At 36.1% G+C, this 22,082-nt stretch overlaps 1 protein-coding gene across 4 annotated transcripts in view; it reads left to right on the top strand.

The window, feature by feature from the left end:
* LOC149529110 (CBBY-like protein) overlaps nucleotides 1-22,082 on the top strand; it is a 266,235-nt gene that overhangs the window by 234,997 nt on the left and 9,156 nt on the right. The window lies entirely within an intron of this gene.

The following is a 22,082-nucleotide window of genomic DNA, read 5'->3' as shown; positions in this document are numbered from 1 at the left end:
TGTTAGGGAAGAGGAAGAAATAACAAGGGAAGATCAAGTGACACAAGACCTGGTGGAAGCCTGGAAAGTTTTTGCTGACCAATACATGCAAAGGGAAGCTCGAGAGAGAGAGAGTGGTTCCAGAGAGCACAATACAAGGCAAACTTTCAGTTACACCATGTTCAAATTCCTTGGACAAATACATCGGTCACTGGCAAGAAATTTGGTACAAGTGGAGGAAGAAAGATCTGAAGTACAAAGGGAGTGGAGAAGGCAACAAATATTCAAATAGTTTGCAGAAAGAAGCACATGTGAACTCCAGAAGCTGGAAAATCCAAGAAGGATAATGAGGCAATAAAGCAATTCATGCCCCTAATTCCAAATAAGGACTCGAGGTGAGTACTAGAAGAAGAAACTAAAGGGTAAACTACCCTACGGCAGATCCTACATACTATGGAGAAGGAAGAAAGGTGTCGTCGTTTGAGAGGGGTTATTAATCAAATTTAAGTACCAAACAAAATGGAAGAAAATTTGATTTAAAACAGTGTAGGGGAATAGCGAATTTGGCAATCTCTGAAGGACCGGGAAGGAATGAGGGGTGGACGGACCAAGAAACTCCAACATAGAGAGAGTACCGTCCTATCCAAGAATAAAGCTCTAGTCAAGCAGAGGGTGAACTACAGGGAGAAGGAGAAGTAATTGGCCCAAATACTGCAGGAATAATCCCATCGAGAACCAGTACTCAAGGAGTAATCCTGTTAGGAGGGAACACTATCCTGTCAAAAACTGGTACTCAAGGAGTAATCCCATTAGGAAGGAACACTCTGATGGAATTATTGTCATTGATGTGAAAGGTAAGAAGAATAAGTTGTCATTGATGTCAATGTTGTTAGATAAATGTCATACACATGAGATGCATAGAAAAATATAGTATGCATAATGAAGACATTGGAAATATACTGTTGAATATTCATATATGACAACAAGATATTGAATGATATATATATGTGAAATTAAACATATGCAAAGTAGAACACTTACCTCTTCTATGGTTATATTCTAATGAGACTAGTGGGAGTCTTATCACTGAAATCAAAAACATTAATAGATGATTGAAATAAGCGAAATTGTGATTTCAGATCTAAAGCTGGATATATATATATATATGAATATGAGAATGATATATATGATGAGATATTTACCTCGTCTATATTCATTAGTATGAAGCAGCAAGAGGAACAGTAAAGACTGCACAGACCATGTCATAAAGGATATTCAACAAAGGTGTATAAAAACATTACTGCTATTGTAATCAACAGAAGACAAGAATAAAACCTCCAAAGATGATGATATTGGCCACATATCAGAGCAGCATAGATACAAGAAAGGATGGTATACATCGATGGTATATGACACAGTAGTTGGTAGAATACGGCAATAACTATATTCTACAGTAATGGTCCCCACAAGTGTATGTTTGCAGAATATCAGTACACTAAGACACAACAGTTAAAAAGTTCAGAATATATGTGAGCGTACAACAGCAGTGAATTTAAAGTAATTAAATATGCATAGCTCGATACATGACTATATAAATTGAAACCAAAGGTCACGATGGAGGTTATTTGCTCAATTAAATTGAAAACAATTCTATGAATGGACCAACTTGAATAGTCTCATTCAGAAATAGACAAGCAGCAGCGATTGTTGGATAATAATTAGAGACAGGAGCCTTGGTCGCACATCTTGGACAAAGCAGTAACACACAGACAGTGGTGAAATTATAAGCAATGATGATAAATTGAAACAGCAACTAGAGGGAACAAATGGTGTTAAATATATCTGCAGTGCACACAAAAATAAATACGCTAATAATTGAACCAGGTATGATTACTGCCAGGGAACCATTGAGTATATAAGGATGTGCAGATCTATCATTATCATTAAATATCAAAGTGCCATCAGGAGTCTTCAGCCCAGTCACACATTCACCACAATATATTTGCCAAGTCATCATGGGTTTCCAGATTGGTCAGAGTTATATAACCACGACAAAAGAACAAAGATGATAAATGATGACACGAACAATTAACACAATCAGGGATAATGAACGCACATCACATATTTCTCATCATTACCATTTCTGGAAGGACTGATAAATTAAAGATGAAAAGCAAAATTGCGATCTCTGCAAAATGTGTAATCAGTAATCATAAAGTCGACAATTTGCAGATACAAATATCACGGGAAGGATATGAGATGCATTGAACGTTCATCAGATAGAAAAGTCAGAGAGGCAGAGTAATGAATGGTAAAAGAAAACTTAAAGGCATAATTAAAGAGGTATGTTATTTTAATTGGGGTGCGATTAAGGGAAGTATTTATTAAAGAAGTATGATTAATTAAAATGGATAAATTATGTTTTAAGCAAAGATGTCTTTTCATTCTAAAAGACACGACCTCTTGAATTAAAAGATATATAGAATGGAAAGCAAAATCATTTTAGATAGGTGAAAGATGACAAAGTGGTGAATGGAATAGAAAAAGAATATATCAGAGAAGAGAATTTAAAAGAAAGTCAGCACTTAGATGTAAAGAAGAAAAGTAAAAGGAAGAAGAATAAAATTTGACATATATATATATATATATATATATATATATATATATATGCAGATAAAACTATGAAAGATCTAGTAGTAGAGAAGAGACAATGTTGGAATTATAAAGGTATGAAGAAAATGATCATAAAAAGTATATATGCTTAAGAGTTTGAGTTTGTAAAGATTTACTTGAAAAGTTAAGAAATTGTGGGGAGCAAATTAATAAAGTAAGGAATGTGGTTTAATATATATTCAGATTTGTGAAATCTGATATATATATATATATATATATATATATATATATAAGTGGATAAGAAAGCTTGATGTTCTGTTGAAGACAATATATTAAAAAAGGGGATATCAATAAAGGTAAACATGGATTTAAGGAAGATTGATTTGAAGAGAAGATATAACGTTAAGAAATCATGTATCATCAGTTGAAGCAAGCAACATAGTCAGGGTGGAAAGACAATTTGTGTGCAGTGGGTTGGTGCTCACAAAGATAGTAGTGGAGGTTGATGCTTCCAGTAGATCGTTGCCTGTGAAGGGTGGGAGTTGGAGCTTCGAGTGAGTCGGTGTCATAAACATAGAGGTCGTAGCCTACAAACCAATTTGTAAAACGAGTTTATCTATAAAGCATTTATTTGTCGTGGTTTTCTCCTGCATTGGGTTTCCACAAATCTTGTGTTACTGTGCTCATGTGCATGATTGTTGATTTCAGCATTAAAAGTTATTAGAACAATTTTTTGGATAAAAAGTTATAAATTGACAAAGTTGCTAGAATCTAGTATGATGTGAGGGGACATCCCATGATAGAATGCAAAAGGTGCAATGAATGGGGGCATTTTGCTTGGGACTGTCAGAGTGGAGGACAAAATAGAGGAATGCTATGCGAATGGTGTAATGGTGTGGGCCTGGTAACTATGAGGATGCCAACTGCCCTTGACACAAAGGTGTGAACTTGCTGGAAATTGTAGAATTAGGGAGGGAAATACTAGCCATTACAAGAATCCAAGCCAGGAAACTTACATATATTGATGCAAGCACGGAGAAAGATAAGTTTGAGGAAGCTAGGAGAGACATCCAAGATACCATGGTAAAGGAAGGAAAAGTAAGTACCTCTAAACTCCCTTCCACTAGGTCTGTACCTGAAACTAACATTATGCAACAAGTACTAGAAGCCACCATACCAATGAAGATTGTCAATTTGTTGGAAATGTCACCCCATCTCAAGGTGGTAATAACAGGAGGAAGTATTAAGGAAAACCTTCCATGGAGGATGGAGAGGAGGAAGCAAAAGTGGGAAAGGATACTAACACCTTATTTACCATAAGGATGGGAAGGACACCTGCTATGGTGGAAATGGGGGTAATGGGTGGTCAGTTGACAAATACTATTGTGGATGGAGGCTCTAATGTCAACGTCCTCCCTAAAGAAACCTAGAAAGCCCTCGGGAAATCATCTCTTTTGCCACCCACATTCCAGTTGGTATGAGCGGACCAACATGGTATCAAGCCTATATGAATACTAATGGGACAAAAAGTAGTCATTGGCACACAATAGTTCTTCGTAGTGATTACTTTTGAAAAGAAGGGATATAATGCACTATTAGGAAGAGGATGGCTGGAAATAGTGAAGGCGAATCACAATTGGAAGAAAAATACTCTTTCCATTGAAGTAGACAAACGAAAGTATATAGTTGACCCATGGAGCTAAATTGTATGTGAGGAGCTGGCGTTTGATTCAGAAGCTGAGGAGAGGATGATGGTTAAGGAGTAGAGCCAAATGAAGAAGGCATGTTACGGCTGGGAGATTCTTTAGAAGATGAAACGAGTTCCCTCAATTATCTGTTCCATTGGCAAAAAGGTGATTATGAAGTATTTCAACTAGAATGTAATATGTTGCAGATTCAGGAGATGGAATTTTAGGATGAATACCCAAGGTGCTATAGGTAGTACAAGGAGGGAACAACCAAACTTGATGACAATCCTGCTCACAAATTTGAGAAGGACAAGGAAATAGACTATGAAATTGTTGACCTTGAAGGTAACTTGTTTATCAGTGCCAAACACTTAGTCATTTACTAGGCAATGTTGGTTGGTCATTATTGCGACCGAGACACAATATAGGCTGAGCTACAAAGTAAAGAAGTGAATAAGTTAATTATGTGCCGAGGCGGTTATAGTTACCGAGTGCACATAAGCATCGCCGAGCATTTTAGTGGTTGCCGAGTGATTCAAGAGGCAAGATGCGCCAAGCAATTCAAAAGGTAGATCTAGTTTTGGCCGAGTCAAGCTCATGTCGAGGAACGACATGAAGCAACAAGTATAGTTGAGCATTAGGAGTTAAATGTGCTGAGTAACACAATTCTGGTACATGAGTTTGAAATGGCACAAACTCTTATGTAAACCATTGTGTCGAGCTTGAAACGTGTTTTTATGATCGAGGAGAGAATCAAGGAGGTAATTACACATGTAATTGCGGATCATTAATCCCTATGCTATGTTATCAACCAATCAAAAAATTGGAACAAGTGGCAAAAGGGAGGAATCCGAATTGTTGATCAAGACCTAGAAGTTTCTTTAGATGGCTATTTAACAAGAGTTTAAGACCTAATTTGAAGTTGTTAGCAAAAGGATTGCGCAGTTCAAGGAGAATCAGAGGTTGAAGGATGAAGGCGATTGAGCAATGCAGTGAGGAGATATTGCATATATGACACATTGAGGTGATGACATATTGGAAAGAGAAGATCTGTCATCAGCAATCAAGTGCAAACCGAAGGATTATGGTACTAATTACATTTTAACTAGTGTATCAGGTGAATATCTTAATAGAGTGGTCCTTATAGGCCTATTGTTAAACTCCTAACAGAGTGCTCACTTTATTGTGATGTAAAGATCCTTTAATCAAGGTAGACTTAACAGTCTTGTAAGCTCTTAGCAGGGTAGAGCATCAGAAATGATCAAAATTTGTAGCCCTAATAGGCAAACTTTATGGGTTTTTAGGGTATAACCGAATTAGCATTGCTGAAGAAGGCAAATCGAAAACCACGTTCATAGTGGAAGACTTTTTTATATGCCTACAACAGGATGTCATTCGAGCTATGCAACACACATGCTACATTCTAGAGAATTATACTCCACATTTTTGATGGAATGTCTGTAGGGAATTGCAAAGCTTTCTTGAATTATTGGTCAAACTATAGTGGGAAGGAGCACCACCTGAAAGCCATCAGAGAGTGCATGGAATGATGTTAGTTGGTAAGGTTGGCATTAAATACAAAGAAATGCAAATTTATGGTCTGTTAAGGTACACTCCTAGGCCACATAGTATACAAAGAAGGATGCTAGCCGACTACTTTCAAGCAATTTTACAAGCTTTAGACTCGACTGCGAATCCGACTTGATGATAGGACTTGGCAAATGACCCATGAAATTTAAAGATGCATTGTTTAGCCAATTAACATCAAATACACAACAATTGAGATAAATAGAAGCTACTTTCCACACATGCACAACTTCTCATAGATCACATAAGTACAAATGCAAAGTTTGAAAGAAATTACTTAAAGCTAAATTAAATAACATAATAGAAATATAGTGTAAATGTGAAATGTCTACAATATTTATGGAATATGCAATCCATGGAATCAAAAGTTCAAAACATATATCAAAATAAAGGTTCATAGTAGCCTTTGTTCTGTTACGAGTATGCCTAAGATAGGTCATGGAACACTCTAGAGCCGTCCTTTCTCCTCGTGTCTAAGGTTAAAGTTTAGTGACATGCTCATCATGATCATCCTCCTCATCCTTATACTCATAATCCTCATCATCAAAGTTGGATGCATCTCTCTTAGCCTTAGAGTCCTGCACGAAGTCTCCTCATGCTCTAGCCTTCTCCGCTACTATCGCCACTATCTCTGCCTCTCCATCAACCTGATCAACTCACTACAAGTCTTCATCACTATAGACAGAATCATCAACCTTTGTGTTCCACCCTGCTTCTATATTTATCTTCTCTAATACAACAGGAGATGTGTTGGTGCCCAAAATTTGTTTGTGACGAAAAGAAAGGTTGTAGTGAACAAACACAAGATCAATCAAATTTTTTTTCTTTCAACTTGTTGCACTTCTTCAAGTGTATATGCTCGACCATACTCCAATTGTGTTCACATCCTGAAGCGCTAGATGATTGGCTCAAGATACAAACCACAATCCTCTCCAGATTTGCCACCTTAGTGCCAAATATCTCCTACTGTACATCTAAAATAAGAAAGTTTTAAATCAGTTCTGTAACTTTGACTTTGTCAATCTAGATTCTATATTCTAAAGTGGTAATAAAATTAGAAATTAGAATTTGGAATCATAGATTTTTACCAGTCATCAATTATGTCCGGTTTTTCTTGCAGAAGTCTTGTGCAAATAGGTCTCCTTGTGCTTTCCTATACATCTCTATCTCACAAACTATAAATGTTCCAACAGTTTCAATGGGTGACATCCTCTCTATGGCATCATAGAAGCCACTTCACACCTCATCATCAGGCTTACAATTTGGACTAAATTGCTATGTTAGATTAAGGAAGTGGGCAATTGTTGTATAGGTTTGTGAAGTAGATTGTGCCATTGCCTATCAATGACATCTCCTATGGGACCTTATATATCCCTATTGCTTCATAAAAAGATCAAATGGTCTCTTTTGCCTTATCTATGCCCTCATAAATGTAACCCATTGAGGGCTTTCCTCTATCAACAATTCGTAGGAGAACAATAAGAGGCTCTATGAACTGCAATCACTATGAAAAGAAAAACATTAAGCTTTAAGTTTTCCTTTTAAAAATGTGTTACAAGGTAGAGTTGCCATTGCACCAAAAGATCAACTTGTTAATGCCCGATACAACCACTAGACTTATAGAACACAGGAGGCGGTTAAGCCATGTCACGAATCTCGAAGGGGAACGTTGGTGGTTAGTCTAACAATCCCCCCCTCAACGTTACCCGAGGAGATTCAAACCTATGACCAAGCTCTAATACCACTTGTTACAAGCTAGAGTTGTCATTGCACCAAAAGATCGACCTATTAATGCCTGATACAACCATGAGACTTATAGAACACAGGAGGCGGTTAAGTCATATCACGAATCTCGAAGGGGAACGTTGGCTGTTAGTCCAACAAACTGAACAATGTCAATATAAATGAACATAAACATGTGTTTAAAACTTCAACAAAAGTGGTGAAATGAATTGGAAATGAGGACAAAAAAGAAAATTACATCCGAAATCTCCTTGGCGGGCTGCCAAAAGCTACTCTCATAAAAAACCTGATGAATCACCTCAGTCATTGCATCAATCTTTGCATATGATGAACTTTTCCAGTCATCACATACAAACATGCCTTTCAAACCAGCCTTTGAATTGAGCATAATCGGAACGTGGGTAATTTTTTTGTAAATCTAGTGATCCTTGGATGAGACATTCTTTGTTCTTTGTGTGTTGCCTCTTAAGGTTGAGCAACCAAGCATGATTATATATAAATTTACAATGTTGCACCGGCATAGGGGTGTGGTGGTGCTAGGGGACGTTGGGACGAGTTTCGAGTGTGGGAAAAAAAAGGGCCTTAATTTGGGGATGGCAAGGGTGCGATTGCGGAGGGGTGGAGGAGCGGGGAGGGGAGGGGGGAGTGGGTTGCATAGTATATATAATAATATATATGACTAAAAATGCTAATTATGAAATAATACTTCAATATATATTATATTGTATAACATACAAAATATAGTTGAATAGAGAAAATTGAAATGTGATTCACAAATCATAAGTTCAAACTTGAAACTTGAAACTTCAGAACCATTGCCAATGACCATTTAACAAATTAACTTAGTTCAAGATGCAAGATTCAAAATTCATTGTTCAAATATGAATATCATATATCATAAAGATGCTCATGATGACAATGAGCCGAGTAGCATGAAATAGTGAAATGAAATAATGTATGATAGTCATATCAAAGTGATTACAATCAACAAAATGACAAAATGTCAATAATGAGAATGAAATCATCCCAAGTGCTCTCTAATCATCCTGTATACTGAAGTCCTCATCACTGGAACTAGTAGACTCCTCGTGGGTAAGACCCTAATCCTCAAAGAAACACCAACTAGCCCTACATTGGCTTATGCTACATCGTCATCCTTATCAATCTGAGCTGGATTGCTCCACATCCCATCGTGCTGCAGGGCTCTCCTTGTACTCATGTGTCTTGCAATCTTTGAGCCACAAGAAACCATGTACATCAACAAACTTCTCCGCTCTCTTAGAGGTAAGTCTGTTCCTCTTAACAGAGTGAATGAAGCTATAGGTGGACCAGTTCCTCTCTACAGCTAAGGAGCTAGACACCTGAGATAACAAAGTTGAAAGTTACAACTTACAAGTTACAAACAAACGTTCATACAATTTGTAACAAATGATAAATGGTAAATCAATGATCATTGAATCAATGAATCATAAATTAAAATCAGTAAAGAAAAACTCTTAAAGTTAAGATTATAAAGGGCTGGAAGTAGTAATTAGTATTACAAATGTGAGAAAGCAGCCTAATGGCTAATGAGGTGATCTTTGACTTCTGTGACCTATGACATTTCCACCACAAAATAGGATTCTTTTGTGCCATAGTTTTGAGATCCACCTTTGCAATATCCGAGTACCCTACAAGTTACAAGTTTACAACATAATATTAAAATACTTAAATAATAATAAAGTTATAACTTATAAGTAAAGTAACAATTAAAAGAACTTATAATTATAAAGAGTTTAGAACACTGAATCAAGATTTAAGGATTACCTGAAAGACTAGCAAATTTGGACCACTTGTTGTGAATCTCACCAGCAGTCTCAATATCATACATCTTGACAATGCATCAAAAGAACCCATTCTTCACCTCATCATCCTGAAGTGGTGTGACTCTACCAGGCCTAGGCATGTACCACTTCAGGTTCAATGCGTAGGCAGCCATGTGCAAAGGAGTGTTCAACTTCTCCCACCTGCGGTGAATGATAGGCTCAATGTGCTCCATATAGAATACTAGAGTGGGGTCTCTCTCATGCACAACAACCTTCATCTGTCCAAGCATGGAATCAATGCACTCATAAACCTCTCCAAGACTAGGTGAATCTGCATCTCCATAAGTAATGATGGAGACTATGTATTTTGCATCACTCCAAAACCGATCACTTTTCACTGTCTCCTTTACCCTCTTCCCTTGCTCTGTTCTGGACTCAAGCCATTGATTCCATTCTTGTGTCATAACCATGAGTTGCAATGGCTCTTGCAACTCAGTCCTTCTCTCCAAGAGAATATAGTATGATGCGTAGTTGGTCTCATCTGGTTTCAGGAATTGCTTCTTTGCAAAGCTCTTGAAAAGTGCATGTGATGTATGGTGATTGCAGATAAACATTTGCACCTCTCCCAGCTTTAACCATCTTTCTAATCCACTCTATTTTCCCCATGTCTTTGAATGGATTGTTCGTGGCATGCACAGAACACGAACTCCACCAAATATGCCTATAGGTTGCCTTAACAAGCCTCCCTGTAGCTTTGCACACATGTGATGCATCTGTCTCAACTTGGACCACATTTTGTGGCTCAACCTCCTCAATGGCTTCCCTAAGCACACGAAATTGAAAATCAACATCTTTACAATGCCCTGAACAATCAACTGCCCTCAAAAAGTATGGGCCCTCCGTGCATGTAACCATAATGTTGATGAGTGGACGATTACTAATGTCCGTCCACCTATCCATGATAATGTTGCAGCTTGAGTCCATCCAACATGCTTTCATCTGCTCCATCAAGATCCCAACCTTGTCATAGGTTCTAATACTGTGGTCCTCAACTTGTAGTCACCTTGTGGCACATATGATGGCTCTCCCTCATTCATTGCTATGGACATCATCCTCACAAAATAGGGAGATTGAGCCACATGTGTAGGGATGCCATTGGAAAAGAAGAAATCACCAACAGTTTCATCTAACCGGTCCCTTGCTTGTATGTTAAATAAATGAGCAATGGGTTTACTACCACTATGACTTGTAGTTGCTTTGCGTTTCCCCTTGTTGAACTCTGTGTAGGTGAGGAAAATGATGCTGTAGGTGACATAGTCCTTGCTCTCTAATGCAAGATACAAGTAGATGTATCTCGCTGCCCCTGTAATTGCTATATACCTTGAACCTGTTGCCTAGCAGCCAAAGATCTAGGCACTAGAGCATCAATATCATCAAAAATGCTCCATAGTTTGTTCACTTCAATTCTGTATTTCACATTGTCAGGATTTGACAAGAATATGCATGGGTTCACGCCATAACCGGTCCAACAAAGGTGCAAATTAACTATTGTAATGCTGCCAAACCATTCTACGTCACATATATTACACTTCATTTACATGTAGCACCACCTGAAGGTGTAGGGCGTGTAATTTTCACAACAAACTATTTTAGATGGGACTTTGGATCATAAGGACCCGTAGCATACTTTGCCAAAATCTCTAAAGGGAAATCAATAGAAGGCACCCCTGGTGCAATATAAGGAGGCTCTTCGTTAGATTGATCATGTACATTAGCTCCATGATCACTTCCCTCGGGCTCAAGCTCATAATTAGATGCACTTGCCTCATTAATTTCTATGTCCTCTCCACTTTGGCTGGATCTAGATGCCATTTATAAAACTGCATTTCACAAAATGAAAATAAAATTATAAAAAATGCTCATGATACATTTCAGCCCAAGTAAAATTAAGTAATACAAAATTATTTCAGTCTACTTAAAACTTTACTATTTAATTTTAGCATTTATTATTTCAAAATATTATATATATAAAAAGGGAAGCTAAAGAGTAAATACTAAATACATTTCAGCGTATTTTTTATTTTTTATTTTAAGAACAATGAAAAGATTAATATAGATAATAAAAATCATAGAACTATCAACTATCTTCTGTCAACAAGATTCAAGAATGAAACATCAAAAATTTAAAGTTGAAACTTGAAAGTAAAACTAAATACTAAATTTAAAAATTATGAATTGATTTTTAAAATAAAAAAAAAGTTGTAAATTAAAAAAATCCTACTTTGAACTTGAGGAGACTCTTGCGAAATCAAATCTTCTTGCTCCTCTTTATCTTGCAATTCCTTGCAAAATCACCCACTAAGCTCTCACAAACTCCTACAAACTCTTTTGCTCACTTAGCTCGTTGCTGCTCCAAAACAATGAAATGAAATTGTGAAATGAAAATAAGGTCTATTGGTCTCATTAAACTTTCAAATAGACCACATGGAACCTACACCCAATTAGGGTTAGCATGCATAAAAAACAAATCTAAAAATAAATGCAAAAATATTTTTTTTCCAACTTTTTCGGCCATTTAGCCGGCTGCACCTAGCGAGCACCCTAGGAGCACCCCCGCACCCTAGTACTCGCCAAGCACCTAGGTCTCCTGTCCCACCCGGGTGCTCAACCGATGTGGCCAAAGTACGGCAGTTGAATTTCAACTAGTGGGGGTACTCAAGTGCATGATGAACCTGTACTGGGTGCTTCGGGTTTTTGATCCATGTGCACACACTCGGGTTACACTGTAAATTTATAAATAGTTTTTTCTTACTCTACACATTTTTTTATCCAAGGAATTTTTCCTAGATCCTCCACCATTGGTTCAATGTAATGTGCAGCACAAGGGGTCTAAAACAAATGGCAGTGCCTATCCATAAGAAGTTCACCAATAGCAACATAATTTGTATTTACACCACATTCTCCTCACCCACTTCCTTAAACACTTCCTCCATTAGCTCACAAAGGTACTCTTCATTTTTGGTCTTTCGTGAGGTATCAACTGATTTCAAAAACATTCTAGAACCTTAAGCAATATTGAATTACCTGACGAGCAGACAAGAAAATTCAACAATGTTCTATTTCTTCTATCAGTCCAGCCATCGATCATAATGTTGCAACCCTTCCTGGCGCACACTTTACGCTGCTCCTCAATTTCAACTCTTACATGAGCCACTCGTCGGGCCAAAATAGGACCATTTAGCTCCTCATCATTAGGGGCTTTGAACACCAGAGCACAAATAGTGACATCATCTATAGCAATTTGCAAATAAGGAGACCTAAAACAAATTAAACTTACAAATGACTATACTTACTAAATTACTAGTTAGAGAAGGAAGATATGTACAAATTCTTGACTCTTGAAAGCGAGAGAAAACATACAAATTAAAAATTAAAATAATAAGTACCTTGCTGCATTAAAGGGGAAGGTTGTTGTACAAGAAGAAATTTCCAAGTGTCAACTTTGCTTGCTCATGCTTCTAATTCCAAGCCATACCTTGAAGCAATGGTTGTGTAGCTAGAGTTGTGCGTGGAACAATGATGGAATCAAGTGAGGATCATTGTTGGTGAACCCAAGGTCCAATGCTCACACTTGCAGATGCAGTAGTACTAGAAGGTGGAAATGGAGGGTGGCTGTGATAATTTAAAGAGCCCTCTACAGTTCTAGTTCTAGTTAAGTGTGCCTTCTCTTCTTGTTGCTTCTTTTCTAATTTTTTTCTCTTGAGGTGCCTCTAAAAGAGCTTGCATATCGTGCATGACATCTTGGGGCACTGCCTTGAATGGTTTGGCATCACACTTTGGTACATGTGCAAGGTGATATTTCAATCTAGTAATACCTCTTGCGTTATGTGTTACCATACAATCTCAACATGTAACAACTCCTTTTGTATGACCACAAATGACATGTTTCCAAGGTCTATCCCTTGATATTGTGACATGCTCAACATCAAGGTTAGTTTTAGGCCTAGTTCCACAACTCAGGCTGAGACATGATTTAGCTGTTGCAATATACCATAAATAAAAAATTAGCAACTAGAATATAGAAAATCAAATATACAAAAACCAGGGCTGCTTACTTTTCAAGTTTTTCATCAGCATTAAATGGAACAAATCTAAAGAGTCCAAAGTTCCAAACAATTGTAAATAAAAAAAAGATTTATGAATGAAAAAGAAAATCAAAAAATAATACAGAGAAATATATCTTACATCTTGAAATTTGCTCTAAAAATGGAAATACTGATGGAAGAACTGCCGTTGATGTCAAAGGATTTCGTAAGCATGTACAAAACTACTAGTGTTAGCATGCGTCATCAATGTCAAAGGTATGGAAGAAGCCAAAGCTATTAACAAGTTTCAGATTTACAGAGAAAGCAATAGTATGTAAGGACTAATAGAAATATACAGTGATGATATGAGTACGTGATAATATTTGACGGAAGCCAACAAAATAATGATCAGTGACAATGATAAGTTTACTTGATATGGTTGACACATAACATAAAACATATGCAAACTGATGTTGACATATAACATATAATGAAGACAATAATAAGTATGATAAAACAATAGTTAAACAGAGGATGACACTGTTATATGTTATACAGATTGAACATTGTATATTGGCAAGTATCATATGCAGCAATAGGAATTCTGAAGACCCTGACAACATGGACAGTGCTCTTCATCGGTGCTATACATCATAAATCAATTTTATTATTTAAGAAAATGTTTATATGACGGAGTTCGATGGAGGTCTTGATAAAACACAAAATGGGTGTAATTGCTAATGAACAAGAAGCAATGGTCAAATTTGGAATAGTGATATGTATTTGAGAAAGAGCGACTTGAAAAACTAAATAATAACAATACACTATGTGGCATCATGTGTTGACTAGAGGCGAGTCAGTGTGAGTTTCCAAATCAGCAATGATGAGTATACAAAGGCGATATTCATAATGAAGGTGCCAAACCATAGAGTCAGGAAGCATTGCAACAGTCAGAGGAGTCCGCTGTAATGTCTGAGAAGCCTGTTTAAGTCTGCAAATGTAAACACACAAAGCAGCTTTAAAGATGATCTGGAGATTCAGGACAATGATAGATAAACACCTACGTTGGACAGAGCATCCACGTGGCATGAAGAAAAATTCAAACTCAGGGACTGCATATTATACAGAGTCAATCACAATATATCGAAAAGCAAGGCATATGAGTGAGAGCTTTCACATAGATTGGCATCACAAATAGATATCGATCAAATATAGCAACTTAAGAAGACAAATGAATGTCAAAGAATCTTCAACGATCAATCCCAACGGAGTTTCCAGATTGGTAATGGCCCGATAAAATAAGAGAGCTATATTATAAACAGCGATATAAACTGCAATAAAAAACTTACGGCAGCTTCAAATTTCAAAGTCGTCAGATTATTATTATATTCAAATAACGACAACCATACAGCAAGAAGAAATACCGTATGCAGAGAAACAAAGATCACTCATAGCGTTAGCAATTTTAAAGAGAAACTTCAATAATAAACGTAGCAATTAATATACAAGAGCAACGTCAAATTGGAGTTAGGGTCAAATGGTAGAATATTGGAGATGCACAAATCAAATACAATTTGATTATATTGAAAATAATATTAGATACATCATTCTCATAAGGAGGAAAGCCAGCATATTATAAGAGGATTGAAAGTTAAAGATGCATATGGAGCTCGATAAAAGGGGGATTAATAATATTCATTATTTTCCGGCAGAAATAATTCTATTAAAAGTTAAGAAAACAATTATTGAAATGGTGCGATTAAGAGATGTTAAAGGAAGCAATGCTTCACTTTGAAATGTCACATTCCAAATTATTTGATTATATCTAGGTGTGAGAAGAGAGAAGTATATGAACAAGAATATATCATTTGGAGAAGACAAGTCAGTGTAGAGAATTAAGTAGATGAAGAAATAAAAGCAGAGATGAGCAGTAATGTAAGAATATAAAGATAAAGAAAAGGATTGAAATGAAGAATAAGTAGTAAGTGAAGTTAGCGGCTGTGAAATAAAGAATAAGAAGTGAGTGAAGTTAGCGGTTATAAATAAGGAAGAGTAAAGAAGCAGTAAGGAATTGTGAAGAAACATATACATCAGAACATGTGTATGAGATAGAAAGAGAAGATGTTATATCAGAATATTCAGATTTGATAATTCACACACACACACATATATATTTTATATATATAATATAAGTGTTGTTCAGAATAATTCTTCCTTTAATAAGGATATAAAGGAATATATTTTTGAGATACGTGTGTGAATTTAAAGTAGATATAATAAAAGTGTCCATCATTAATTGAATAAGCAACATCGCCAAAGTGAAAAAGAAGTTTGAGTGTAGTGGGTTGGTGTTCACGAAGATAGCAAAGGAAGTTGTAGCTTCTAGTAGGTCGGAACTTAGGACGTGTGTGAGTTGGAGCTTCCAGTGAGTCAATGTTCATAAACATAGAGGTTAGAGCCTCTAGTAGGTCGAAGCCTATTATACATTAGAAAAGAATAAAGTTTATATAAAAGCATTTATTGTGCTCTTCAAATACATCTCAAGTTTGAGGAAGCCTCCTTTAGATGCTTTTTCTAGCTCCTCTCAATGTTTAGATGCAAGCTACAAAGTGGCACAAACAATCAACAAACAATCAATGAGAGCCAGTCGATATGCTAATCTATCTCACATTACCCTAATACTCTTCTCTCAAGTCTTTCTCTATTATTTGTGTTAGCAACTGATAGAATGACCTTTTTAGGTCTTAGACATGCATTATAAACCAAAAAAAGAAAGCACACATCATTAATTTTTATGTTTTTTTCACTTTATGGGTAATAATTGACGACTGAGTCAGCCTAACTTAACTCGGTGACTCTAGTGAGTTAGTTGACTAGGTGAGTGATCCAAATTATGGTTTTGGATTACAACACCTGGTGTGATACCTGCAATATTGTTGAATTTTAATGCAAATAGAATAATTTTGGACAACAAATTACGCAAGTCAAAAAGTAATCCATTTCATTTAGAATTCAAGTTTACACAATGTATGGTGGATCTGAAAGGCCAGGAACATCCCTTCAAAATGGGGGTTAATAATATTCATTATTTGTCGGCAGAAATAAGTTAATTAAAAGTTAAGAAAACAATTATCGAAATGGTTCGATTAAGAGATGTTAAAGGAAGCAATGCTTCACTTTGAAAAGTCACATTCCAAATTATTTGATATATATATATATATATATGGTCTACAATAATTGTAGATGTGTGGGAATAAAAAATAAAATATCTGGGTGTGAGAAGAGAGAAGTATATGAACAAGAATATATCATTTGGGGAAGACAAGTCAGTGTAGAGAATTAAGTAGATGAAGAAATAAAAGCAGAGATGAGCAGTAATATAAGAATATAAAGATAAAGAAAAGGATTGAAATGAAGAATAAGTAGCGAGTGAAGTTAGTGGCTGTGAAATAAAGAATAAGAAGTAAGTGAAGTTAGCAGTTGTAAATAAGGAAGAATAAAGAAGCAATAAGGAATTGTGAAGAAACATATACATCAAAACATGTGTATGAGATAGAAGGAGAAGATGTTATATCAGAATATTCAGATTTGATAATTCACACACACACACATATATAATATAAGTGTTGCTCAGAATAATTCTTCCTTTAATAAGGATATAAAGGAATATATATTAGAGATACGTGTGTGAATTTAAAGTAGATATAATACTAGATTAAAGAAAAGAAAGTTTGAAATAAAAGTGTCCATCATCAATTGAATAAGCAACATCGCCAAAGTGAAAAAGAAGTTTGAGTGTAGTGGGTTGGTGTTCACGAAGATAGCAAAGGAAGTTGTAGCTTCCAATAAGTCGGAGCCTGGGACATGTGGGAGTTGGAGTTTCCAGTGAGTCAATGTTCACAAACATAGAGGTTGGAGCCTCTAGCAGGTTGAAGCCTACTATACATTATAAAATAATAAAGTTTATATAAAAGCATATATTGGGCTCTTCAAATACATCTCAAGTTGAGGAAGCCTCCTCTAGATGCTTTTTCTAGCTCCTTTCAATGTTTAGATGCAAGCTATAAAGTGGCACAAATAATCAACAACCGATCAATGAGAGCCAATCGATATGCTAATCTATCTGACATTACCCTAATACTCTTCTCTCAAGTCTTCTTTCTCTATTGTTTGTGTTTACAACTGATAGAATGACCTTTTTAGGTCTTAGACATGCATTATAAACCAAAAAAAGAAAGCACACATCATTAATTTTTATTTTTTTCACTTTATGGGTACTAATTGACAACCGAGTCAGCCTAACTGAACTCGGTGAGTCTAGTGAGTTAGTTGACTCGGTGAGTGATCCAAATTATGGTTTTGGATTACAACACTTGGTGTGATACTTGCAGTATTGTTGAATTCTAATGCAAATAGAATAATTTTTGGACAACAAATTACACAAGTCAAAAAGTAATCCATTTCATTTAGAATTCAAGTTTATACAATGTATGGTGGATTTGAAAGGCCACGAATATCCCTTCGAAAAGAAATGAACAGTCCACATATTGGTAACTACAAAATAAAATACCAAAACTATGAAAACTAATATAAAACTATTTAAAACTTATGTCTACTTGGAGAAGTCATAACTTTTTGCCCATAGTTCAAAAATGCACGTCGCTTACACCATTGGAAAGATAATCAAATCATCTATCTTTAATTTTCATGAATACTAGACTTCTCGAGACTTTTAGGTCGCAAAAATGCCCCGAAGACCTCCAAAAATGCCAATTACTGGAACATAGAAAATACCAAACATTCAGATTTTGATATTTTCCCATTTTTGCTTCTGCCAACCTCCTCTAAATCATCATGAACCATGTTCTGATCATTCCTCACCCCTTGAGAGGCAATGGGCCCCATTGCATACACACTCTACATTAGGTGCGAAACACGAATCTGAATTTGTTCACGTTTAATCCACTTCCCTTGATAAGCAGATTGGCCAGCTTACACCACACGATTTAGGTAATTAGTCTTGTTCTTCAAGTTCTCCACAGACTTCTCCACAACTTGATTAATTTGGAGTGGATTGACCACTTTTGGATTTAATTATGTAGGATTGATCTCCTCGGCAACATCTGCAATGTCTAGTAATGGAGGGAAATAAGGCTTCAACAATTCAACATTGAAGAGCGGGTGAGTACTGAAGAATGGTGGCAAATTAAGTTCAAATGCATTTTCACCAACTTGTTTTATAATCTTGTATGGACAATAAGAAAGGGAACTGGGCTTTCTGTGAGGGCCTTGCCATCTCTCCTTAAAATGCAACCATACCTTATCACCAACTTGAAAATTATGAGGAGTCTGATGCTCATCATGCCTTTGGTTATACTTCTTAGTAGTCTCCTCCAAAAGCTCATGAACCTGTTGTTGCAAATGGTAAATTATTTCAATGAACTTCATTGCTTTGTACTTCTCCTTATCCAAGCATGGTGTCAAATCACGCTGCATAGTTGGGATAGAAATATTTATTGGTACTAATGATCAGGACAAACTTCAAAGGGGCTATGACTAGTTGAATTGTGAATTGCGCTATTGTAGCTATGTTGTACATAAGAAAGGCTTTCATCCCAAGTACGAGGATGTTTTGAGTGATACACGCGCAATATGTGAATGACCATGAGATTGACAACCTCAAGTTGACCATTTGTCTGAGGATGGAATGCAGTGGACTTTTTAGTTTTGTGTCCATCATTGCGCATAATGAACCCAAACATGCTCAAAGAACTTTGCAGTGTCTTCTACAGAAATTTCCTTTCTACATGCTATCGAGATTGCCATTTTTGAAAATCTTTCTACTACAACATATAACAATCATGCCCTTGTCTAGTGGTAGGAAGGCCAGGCATAAAATCCATTGAAATTGAATGCCAATGCTCTTCTGGAATGGGTGGCGTTAGATATAAACCATACTTACGATTTGCAGGCTTTGCAATGACACATGCTATACAAGCTTGAATGTATGCAATCACATCAATTTTTTTTGGCCAATAAAAATATCTTTAAAGTATAGCAGTAGTTTTACCTATTCCAAAATGTCATGCAACCTTGTTGTAGGGAGCTTCCCATATTAATTTCTTGTGTTCTACCTAAGGTACACAGATTTGGCCAATGTGGCAAAGCATTCAATCTTTCAAATTAAAATCATTCACTTGTTTACCTTCTACAAGCTGAGTATATACATTGGCAAATTTATTATCATGTTCATATAAGTGAGTCCAATTTTGTGTTTGGTGTCCACATGGTTCTAACTTCTAACACAATACTTATTCATGCAATTGGGAGCCTACTCAAGCAATTTGCTACCTTATTGGTACTTCCCTTCTTATGGTGAATGTTGAGATGAAATTGCTGCAAATAGGCTAACCAACTTTGACATCTATCTTTCTGCAATTTTCCCTGTGTTTTCAAAAATTGGACTTTGTGATCTATATGGATGATAGTTTCCTTGCCTAAAATATAATGCTTCAATTGTTTGCTAGCTTGAACAATGACATATAATTCCTTATCATAGGTGGGATACCTATGCACTGTATTGGAGAATGTTTCACTAAGGTAAGCAATCGGATGTAAATATTGCTTGAGGACTGCTCCTAGGGTATATTCTAATGCATCCTTTTGTATTTCGAAAGACTACTGTAAATGAGGAAGACATAAAACTAGTGTAGAACATAACCTCTGTTTTAACTCCTCGAATGCTTGTTGATAAACACTAATCCATTCGAATTTTGCTTGCATTCCTCCTCATAGTGACTGATTTAGAGGCCAAGACAAATGTGAAAGCCCAAGCACAAACGTGTGATAAAAGTTAGCCTTCTCGAAGAAGCTATGCAACTCAGTGAAATTCCTTGGGAAGGCTAGTGTTTAATTACTTGTATCCTTTCAACATCAACATGAATGCCCTCACTATTAATAACATAGCCCTAATATTTAATTCTCTGCATAGCAAAAGATCATTTTCCCTTTTTAGCATAGAGTCCATGGTCTTGCAAGGAAGAAAACACTTGTTCCAGATGTTGCAGATGCTCTTCCCAAGTTTTGCTAAAAATGTGAATGTCATCTAGATATACCACTACAAAAGAACTAGTGAATGGTCTGAGTACATCATTCATCATCCTCATAAATGCGGCTAGAGCATGTGTGAGGCCAAAAGGCATTACCAACCATTTAAACAATCCCTCCTTAAATTTAAAAGCAGCCTTTCATACATCTACTGGATCAATTGTTTCTTGATGGTAGCCAAATTTCAAATTAATTTAGTGTGAGGCCAAAAGGCATTACCAACCATTTAAACAATCCCTCCTTAAATTTAAAAGCAGCCTTTCATACATCTACTGGATCAATTGTTTCTTGATGGTAGCCAAATTTCAAATTAATTTAGTGAAGAATTTTGCCCCTCTAAGCTGATCCAATAGATCATCTTTCCGAGGAATTGAATATTTGTTTTTCACAGTGATCTTATTCAATGCTCTATCATCAATACAAAGTCTCCATGTTCCATCCTTTTCTTTGCAAGAACAATTGGGCTACCACAAGGAGATGCACTTGGACGAATATGCCCCTTTTGAATAAGTTCTTGTATCTACCTTTCGATCTCATCATTTTCTAACACAAATCTCCTATATATTTGACTCATTAGGCAATGGTGTCCCTAGAATCAAATCGATAGAGTGTCTAACTTGGTAGTGTGAGGGTACTTCTATTGGTAACTTAAACACATTTTGATATTTTATTAGATTTTGTTCAATTGACCTTTGTTGGTTTTTTATGATGGACATGGTGGTATGAGAATTACATACCATTTTTTTCTTCCTCAAGATGAATCATCAATAACACAAATGTACCAGTTTGGGCAATCAGTCTTCTATATTGTTTTTGAAGAGCACACGATTATACGAGTGGTGGTGGGGGGGTGAATCAATATGATAACAACTTTGTCAATTTAAAATGTTTAATCCACAGTAATTTCAAATGCTGAAATGAACAATTATGCACATGAACACAATGACACAAGATTTACATGGAAACCCAATGCAGGAGAAAACCATGAAAAATAAATGTTTTCTTATATAAACAGTTCTTTTACAATGTTTTGTAAGCTACGACCTACTAGAGGCTCCAACCCCTATGTTATGAGCACCAACTCACTTGAAGCTCCAACTCCCACTCTTCATAGGCTTCGACCTACTGGAAGCACCAACTCCCAGTGCTCATCTTCGTGAGCACTGGCCCACTGCTACGAAAACTTTTTTCCACATTGACTATATTGCTTTCTTCAACTGATGATTGATATCTTTAGCACAAAAATTCATCTTCTTAAATCTGTAATCTTTCAGCACACACCCTTCTTTTGTCTTAACTTCTTGGAGTCAGCCTCTTATACTTCTCTTTGAATGTTTTCTTTTATGTCAGCACTCTCTCTCTCTCTCTCTCTCTCTCTCTCTCTCTCTATATATATATATATATATATATATATCTGTCTTAATCCTCTTTAAGTTTATGATATATCTTTACTCACTCTTCATAAATCTGCTATA

The sequence above is a fragment of the Cupressus sempervirens genome, chromosome 11, assembly GCF_028749045.1.
Source record: "Cupressus sempervirens isolate cs-2001-9-10 chromosome 11, ASM2874904v1, whole genome shotgun sequence".
Taxonomy (NCBI): Eukaryota; Viridiplantae; Streptophyta; class Pinopsida; order Cupressales; family Cupressaceae; genus Cupressus; species Cupressus sempervirens.
The sequence above is the reverse complement of the archived record's forward strand: the minus strand, read 5'-3'. Positions and strand labels throughout refer to the sequence as shown.